Here is an 8,999-nt window from a genome sequence, read left to right as displayed (position 1 = left end):
TTTGAAGGCAGATTCAGTCTCTATGATTTGTCCACGGCTTCCTTCATACTTTGCTCAATCCGTTTTTCAGTACCAAATCCCTTCTTTTTCTGAGCTTTACCAACTCACTATCTTTTATCATCAAACTCTTGACCGTTTAAACCTTCTACCATTTTTATGTTTCCTCTGCATTTAATGCTATAATATCTGAATCTCTGGTTATCAATCCGAGGTGGGTTCAGAAGAATCGTGTTTTAGATGATTAAACGCTGGTAGTAATATGGTGGAATATGAAAGGTTCCCCGGTAATAATGACGAAAGGCAACGTATCTATCAGGGTTATAATAAGATTGGTCCGACTGAAAAATCGAAGTTGACTTGCTGGAGCTGTGACAAAATTGGCTACTTTGAAAAGGAATCGAAATGTTGTTTTTGCTAGAAGAATTCGACGCAGGTACATGTTAGATTATGACTTTGGTTTCGAGAGTTTTTCAGGTACAAAACTTCGGGTAACGTGTGGTTGGATCATCACCTCAATTGCTTATTATTTGAAGTGTCTTCTAGAATTTAGAAGGGTTTTAATTGCAGATTGTCATAGTCAATATCCAAATGATGAAATCGTCCTAAATCCCGAATGATTTTTCATATCCATCTTTTGTGTTACGATTAAAAGTGATGTTCTATCACAGTTTTGAAGTCATAGTATAGCGTTGATAAATGTAGGAATTTTAAGAGTGATGTCTTCTGTTAAATCTTGACTTGGATTTTGATTTGTCATAATCAGAATAGGTAATTGAATTTGGATGAGAATAGTTGTTTTGATTTCTATAGAGGAATGTATATTGGTATTGTTGATGATTGTTGAATCAGAATTGAAAAAAAAAATAACATATTAATTGTGATTTTATATATCCCCCGGGTATTACCTACCCGTTAAAAAAATTTCAAAAATAATATTTTGAACAAGAATTTTCATTACCATTTATTTTATGAAAATATATGTGAGTATATTTTCTTCAAATGTAATACAGATTCAATGAGTTAATGTCATATTAAACTCATTTGATTTTCGGCTTGAATTAGAAATGAATAATCTCTAAAACATTAGAAATTACAAAATTTCGCGGAGTATCTCACTAATGTAATCAATACTTTAATATTTATTTTTATTGATATTCCTCAGTGAATGATGTTGACGCTGGGATAATTCTTGCGAACTTTGCAATGTACGACTGATGTTTTCTAGGAAGTTTCGAGTGCATCGAAGATGAAAGTGTAAAATCAAACATGTTATTGAATGATACACTTGATTTATTATGAACTAAAATTCATTGAGCTGAAGCAGAGATTGTGGTTAGCAATGATTAAATTGTTAACGAAGAATGTACATCATAGCATATTAGTAATATGAATTAACCGGATAGTTAAGTTCCATACATAATAGCTTAGTACGAAAAGATTTCTTATGGTAAAATTTTTTTTTTTTATATATGTATATATAGGATATACATATAAATTCTTCGGAGGAACTGAGGTAATACTTCATGACTTGTTGATACAATATCCTTGTTATTAATTCGTAATGGTTTCCACAGTGATTCTTGAACTGACGGAATATGTGATGTCATAAGTGTTGTTGATTCTGACAATGCTGACGTTACTGACTATACCGGTGATGCTAACGGTACTGTTGCTGCTGATGATACTTCCGGTAACTGCTAGCGATGCTTGTATAACAAGTCTAATTTGTAAATCGCGCACCATCCTTGTTAGGGTTTTGATTCTTCCTTGAATCATTTTGGTTCACTCATCTGATTTAGGGTTAGGGTGGAAATAGATAATCTCTAAGACTTTAGAGATTACATAATCGCCGTAGAATGTTCTTCCGATGAAGTTATGAATCAATACTTCATCGTTTGTTGTTGTTAGTACTCCTTGGTATCTATGGTGCGTTTGATGTTGATATCCGAGATACAGATTATGATGTTGAGGCGTGTGATGCTGCTGATGTTTAGGGTATCGGGGTTTGCGATGTTGATGCTACTGGTGGTACTGATTATGCTGCTGGTGCTGCTGATGGTGTTTGTAATCCTTGCACCATAAGCTCTAAAGCTGTCACGCGAGCACGAAGTTCGTTAACTTCTGCTAGTATACCGGGATGATTGTCGGTTGGGACAAGCGGGTAAATAAAATTTAGAATTTTATGTAATATATAATCGTGACGAGATACTCTGGAAATGAGAGAGAAAATGGTTTAATGAACAGGTTCGCAGGTAAGTGCTTCAGGTTCATCGCCAATAGGGCAATTTGGTGGATGGAGACGATCACCTTCTTCTTGTCTCCAATAATTGAGGAGGCTACGAACCCATCCCCATTTCATCCAGAATAGATGATGACTGATTGGTTGATCCATTCCGGTCACACTATTTTCGGAACTCGAATGGAAATCCATATCGACATAGCTGTCGAAATCTGAGGAGTTCGAACTAGATGCGGAATCCATCTCGTATGATCAGAGAAAGAATTTTGGTATAAAATAGATTGTAGAATTTAGATTTGGTATTCCTCAATACATAATTTACATATGTATATATAATACCAAAATCCCATAGATTTCGGAGAATCTTTAAAAAATGCCAGTCAAATTTCACAATAATAAATACGCTAAGATATTAATTAGCAGATATGCTAAGATGTGAATTTCGTCTATACGCTGTTATGCAATAAATGCAGGAAAACGCGTCTAGACTTAAGATGATAAGCTGATAATTTCCTAAGGATGATAAGTAGATGATTTCCGACACAAAATGATAAGCAAAACTTTTGACATGCAGACACGGTCGAAGTCCAGACTCACTAATGCATCTTAACAACTAACAGTAAGACACACTAATGCAAGACCTGGTTCGCTAAGACCACCGCTCTGATACCACATGAGACGACCCGACCCAATCCATAGGGACGAATACAATAACATATGATTTCATCGCGAGGTACTTGACCTCTAAATGATACATTTTACAAACATTGCATTCATTTTTAAAAGACAATCTTTCATTACATCGAAAGTTGACATGTATGCATACCATTTCATAATATCCAAACTATAAATGACCTAATCTGTCATTTACTTAATAATAATCTTTAATGAACTTCAACGACTCGAATGCAACGTCTTTTGAAATATGTCATGAATGACTCCAAGTAATATCTTTAAAATGAGCTAATGCACAGCGGAAGATCTCTTTCAAACCTGAGAATAAACATGCTTTCAAGTGTCAACCAAAAGGTTGGTGAGTTCATTAGTTTAACATAAATAATCATTTCATAATTTTAATAGACCACAAGATTTCATATTTCCATTTCTCATAAACATACGTCCCCTGCATAGAGACAAAAATATCATTCATATGGATTGAACACCTGGTAACCGACATTCACAATATACATATAAGAATATCCCCATCATTCCGGGATCCTCCTTCGGACATGATATAAATTTCGAAATACTAAAGCATCCGGTACTTTGGATGGGGCTTGTTGGGCCCGATAGATCTATCTTTAGAGTTCGCGTCAATTAGGGTGTCTGTTCCCTAATTCTTAGATTACCAGACTTAATAAAAAGGGGCATATTCGATTTCGATAATTCAACCATATAATGTAATTTCGATTACTTGTGTCTATTTCGTAAAACAGTTATAAAAGTTGCGCATGTATTCTCAGCCCAAAAATATAAAGGGTAAAAAGGCAAATGAAACTCACCATTCTGTATTTTGTAGTAAAAATACATATAACATCATTGAACAGTTGTAAGGTTGGCCTTGGATTCACGAACCTATATTACGTATATATATATTTATATAATGGTCAATATCTATCAACAATTTAGGTCAAGTAGTAGTGTATCACAATCCTAATGCTCGAGACTAATATGTAAAAGTCAACAAAAGTCAAATTAACTCAAAATGATTTCCAAAATTTATACATGATTATTATATATTTTAAATATCGTCGTTTTATATTTTTAAATAATTTTAAAAGATTTAATAGAGTAAATAATAAATAAAATTTATATTAAAATTTATATAATAAAATATACTTTTATATATCTTAGATAATAAACTTTATAAAGTTCATTGAATATCATAAACCATTATGATGGATTTTATTAAGGTATTTATATCATTTGTATTACAGTTTTGTTTGATAAAATAACATTGATAATAATAATAAGTAAGTTGTATTATTTTGTATTGATAATTATTATTATTCTACTAATAATAATAACAATATTTATATTTACGAAAATGGTATTATAACAATATGATAATTCTTATTACTAATGAAATTCTATATTAATAATGATACTCCTATTAAAATAATGATTTTTGTAAAGATGATATTTTTAATATTAAACATAATAATTTTAATGATAATAATAGTATAACTTTAACGATAGTAATAATAATAAAATAACAATTTTTAATGATACTACTTCTTATAGATAATGATAATATTAATAATAATAATAATTAGATAATAGTTATGACGACGATTATAACGACGATAATAATAATCATTTTTAATAATAATACAAAAATTCATTTGACGATAACTTCTAATCCATCCGTCAAAATCATTCGGTATCTAAAGGAAAAGTTCTTAGTTTTTCGCTAGCTTTCCAACGACATGCATATCTTATATCTTATCTCATCCCTAGTATAACAACCTTTAAGATTCAACATAACTTATCTAAGGGCAATATCAAATATACAAGCATGCCTAATTCTATTTTCTCGAGCACTAGTCAGGGATACACTATTAGTATGTAAAAATTTAATTAGGAGTACTCACGTATCAATATTGAGGTTCAATACTGTAGGAAAGGTACGTAGACGCAACGGAGATGACAAACACTAGATTGACCTCATGAGTATACCCCTGATCCATACCCATCACCTCCATAGCTATAACCCATAATTTCCTTAGCCCTATCCCACTCATAAAACCCATGTTGCAATAGCTCGCGCGTACCCCTTGTCGTAGTATTTTATGTATAATACTAGTATTATCACTCCTAACAATACTAATACTAATAATAATAAAATTAATAATCTTAATAATAAAATTTATATATAAATAAAATAAATAAGTAAATATTACGGAGTAATATACATAGACAGAGAGATTGAGAAATGGATTCGGCACTAGACTGCGAGCTTTATAATGTGGCCTCACCAACCCAGCTCATATTCGCATGCCATGGTATCCAGCTCATATGCACTATAAAATCTCGTTGCCGACACTTCCTTTACATATGGTACGTAGTAATAGATTTATTTATATATTAATTAATATATAATATATTTAATCTTTAGAATTAATTAAATATTATATTATATTTACGTGCGTAGTAAAAATATAATTTTTACAAAAATGACACGGTCGTGGTCTCACGACTCATGTACCACTTTCAGTTTTTCGGGCGCACTTTCGTATGTTTAGAAAACTAGCCTTTTATGTTGCGTGACGTGTACCTTTTACAAAAATTAGACTTATATAACAATAAATTACCTTTATAAAAATATAACTTGTAAAGTTGAGCGTTGTGGTCATTTCTTTCTATAAATCAAAGTCTCGTTGTTTGTCAAAATATTTTATTTTAAATTAAACGTTTTGTGACATGTACCTTTATTAATAACTAGACTTAAATTAATTAAAAGCTAACCCACTTAAAGTGTAACTTTATCCTTTAAGTATTTTGATCATTTCCTTTTATAAATCCTAGTCTCATTGTTTATTAAAACATATATAGTAATATTAGTTTAAATCAAAACGTTTTATGACTAGTTTGATATTGTAATTCATCTTTTTTGTAACATATAAATATATTTTTATTTAAAATATGTAAACTTGTACATATTGTATATCATGGAAGTATTAATATAATAGTATAATAATTAGTTTTTGAAAACTAATAATAGTTCAAAGTTTATTTTAAATTCGATTAGGAAATCTTATAACACGTAACATTTACACTCTAAACCTATAATTTCTTTATATGCTAACGTTTATTTTAGTTTCCTTAACCTTTCTAAATAAAATAACTTAGTATCGATCGACTCAAATAACAAGGGTTATGAAATTCAATCCTCCACCCACTTTTGTCTAATCCCCAATAATTAACACTTTTGTTCTTATATACAATCACTTTTCCAAATATTCCGAATACCGTTAAAAGTAAGGGTTTTCTAATTCAAAGTGGACCTCATAACAGAGACTCTTCATCCTAATTCAATGTATCTTATAAATCAATCATTTGATATTTTCATCTAAACATCGATAAGCATAATAAACTTATTTTGAAACAAAATACGCTCTTGTAAAGTATTATATATCTAATACCTTGTTAACGCCTTCACTTATTAAGTATTTATTATATACACATATCTATATACACATAGATGTTCGTGAAGCGTTAGGCATGGTCAAATGGTAACTTGATTACATGAATATAGTTTCAAAGCTTCCGAGACTCAACAATACATATTTTGCTTATCGCGTCGGATATATATAAAGATTAAAGTTTAAATTTGATCGGAAATTTCCGGGTCATCACATTACCTACCCGTTAAAAGAAATTTCCGGGTTTCGATTTTCCCCATTTGTAACATCCCAGGTAACACGTTCCCCGTAGCATGATATTGTTCGCTTTGCCTGTAGGCGCACGGATTTTTCTTGGCAACCACACACGACGAGTACTTTCCCAGGAGGTCACCTATCCTAGTAGTGCCCTCGCATGAGCACGCTTAACTGCAGAGTTCTCATGGGATCTGCTGCGCTTGTGGTCCCAAAACGCGTCATGCTAGGAAAGGTCTCCACATGTAGCGACCCGACAAAATCGTCATTGACGGCGCCGTTAACTTAGGTCCCGTTGCGTGGTCATAGTCCCTAAATGAGACACGTTTGACCAAAATTATGTCGCATTCATTTGAAACGTATAAGACTTACAAAGTTTAGTTTACCAAACGGATCGACAACAAGTTTAAGTTTACAAAAGTAGTAATGTATAAATGAAATAACTTGCGACATAATTAGTTGAAAATCACGGTTGCTATAAATAGCGTAAGTATGTAAACATTTGTTTGAATCCAAAGGTGCTATCACTAGCGTATGCATGTATTCTTGACTCCAAGCAAGTAATCAAAGTGTATGCATGTATGCTTAACCCCAAACAAGTATGAGTGTATGCGGAAGCATGTATCAAATAGCCATTCATGAACCTAAGAAACATATAGAAAACTATCAACGAAAAACGTTGGTGAAATCATAGGTGTTTGTAAAAGTTGATTTTGAACCACAAGATTTTGTATAGTTGATTATCCAAATCGTTTGCATTCCAAAAGTATGTTCGCGAGCACCTAATTATCAAGACTTAACTGATTTGCACCCTGTTGCGTAGTGTTAGAACATACACTAAACCCGAAAATATATTTCATCCGCTAACGGTAGCGAACCGTCTGAATGAGGATCGTCAAGCCCATGTGATCACATAATATAAGTTCTCGCTTACACCCTGCAAGTGTAACTAATGATAATCGAATTGAGGCTTTTTGTTCTAACTCGCTGTGGAATGTTTGTTTCCGTACTTGTGTTCAAAGTATAAAAGTATGTAGTATAAAACTGTATATGTTTCTCATCCCATGATTTAAAAGTATAAAAGTTGTTGAAAGATGGGATTATGATCTCACCTCGAGTGCACGAGTGTAAATGTACTTCACAAAGTAAACGTGCGCATGAAAGTTATTTAGCCTTGACCTAAACAAGTAAGTTATATTAATTAGCCGGTTACGACACACGGTCGGGCGAAATGTGTTCAATTAGTCCTATGGCTCGTTATGACTCGAATACATAGCATGTGAATCACGTTGTCAAGTTTCATGCAAGAATCAAGTATAAAAGCATGTTAGAACGATTGCATAAACATTTGGTTAAGTTTGACTAAAAGTCAAACTTGGTCAAAGTCAACAAAAAAGTCAACACGTTCGGGCCGGGTCCCGAACTATTTTTCTAAGCTTAGAAGTCATATATGAGCATGTTGACCAAGTTTCATATCAATCGGAGGTGCATAGCATAGTTAGAATTAAACGAAAATCGAGATTTTTGGACAGTCAGCATAAGATGCGCCGCATCCCTATCAGATGCGCTGCATCTGTGTCTGTTTCAGCAATTTTGGGCAGTTTGAACACTTAAACGAATCCAACTTCAAACAACCATAACTTATGAACCGTAAACATTCAAAACACGTATCTTATATCGTTGGAAAGGTATTTTGACGAGGAATACAACTAAACACATTTCATCAAACAAAAACACCATTTACAAAAAAAAAACCTCGTCGAATGATCGTTAACTGTTCGTAATCAAAGTTTCAAGTTCTAAAAGTGCATTTCATGATTCGGGAAACCAATTTATACATACGATATGACGTTTTGAAGATAATTAAACATACCATGCAATTAAACACTTACTAACAATATTTCATAGCATTCAATGCATCAAAAGTTCATAAAAGTTCATTTCAAAGTTCATCAAACCCTAACCAAAATCATGAATTCAATCATTTTGTAAATGAAGCTTTTCTAAATCAACCTACACATCAAAATGAAGCTAATGATGCTAGTAGCACATTTAATACATGAACTTTAACATTTAATCAACATTTAATCATCCAAAATCAAAGATTAAACTAACCCATTTCAAGTGTTCATGCTAGTTACTCAAAATAACAAATCGAGCAAACCAAACACATATTCATGTTAGACTTGAGCCATAGACACTAACTAACACCATTTCAAGTATATAAAACGAATTTGAGAAATCTAGAGTTTTAGAAATATTACCCAAAGAAGATGAAATTGGTACCAAAATGAAGAGGATGAAGAGAGGATCACGAATATGTTGTCGGATTTGTTGTGAGCTCCCTAGATGTGAAATGGATGATGAATCCTTGTTTGTGT

This window comes from Rutidosis leptorrhynchoides, chromosome 9 (assembly GCF_046630445.1).
Source record: "Rutidosis leptorrhynchoides isolate AG116_Rl617_1_P2 chromosome 9, CSIRO_AGI_Rlap_v1, whole genome shotgun sequence".
Classification (NCBI taxonomy): domain Eukaryota; kingdom Viridiplantae; phylum Streptophyta; class Magnoliopsida; order Asterales; family Asteraceae; genus Rutidosis; species Rutidosis leptorrhynchoides.
The sequence above is the reverse complement of the archived record's forward strand: the minus strand, read 5'-3'. Positions refer to the sequence as shown.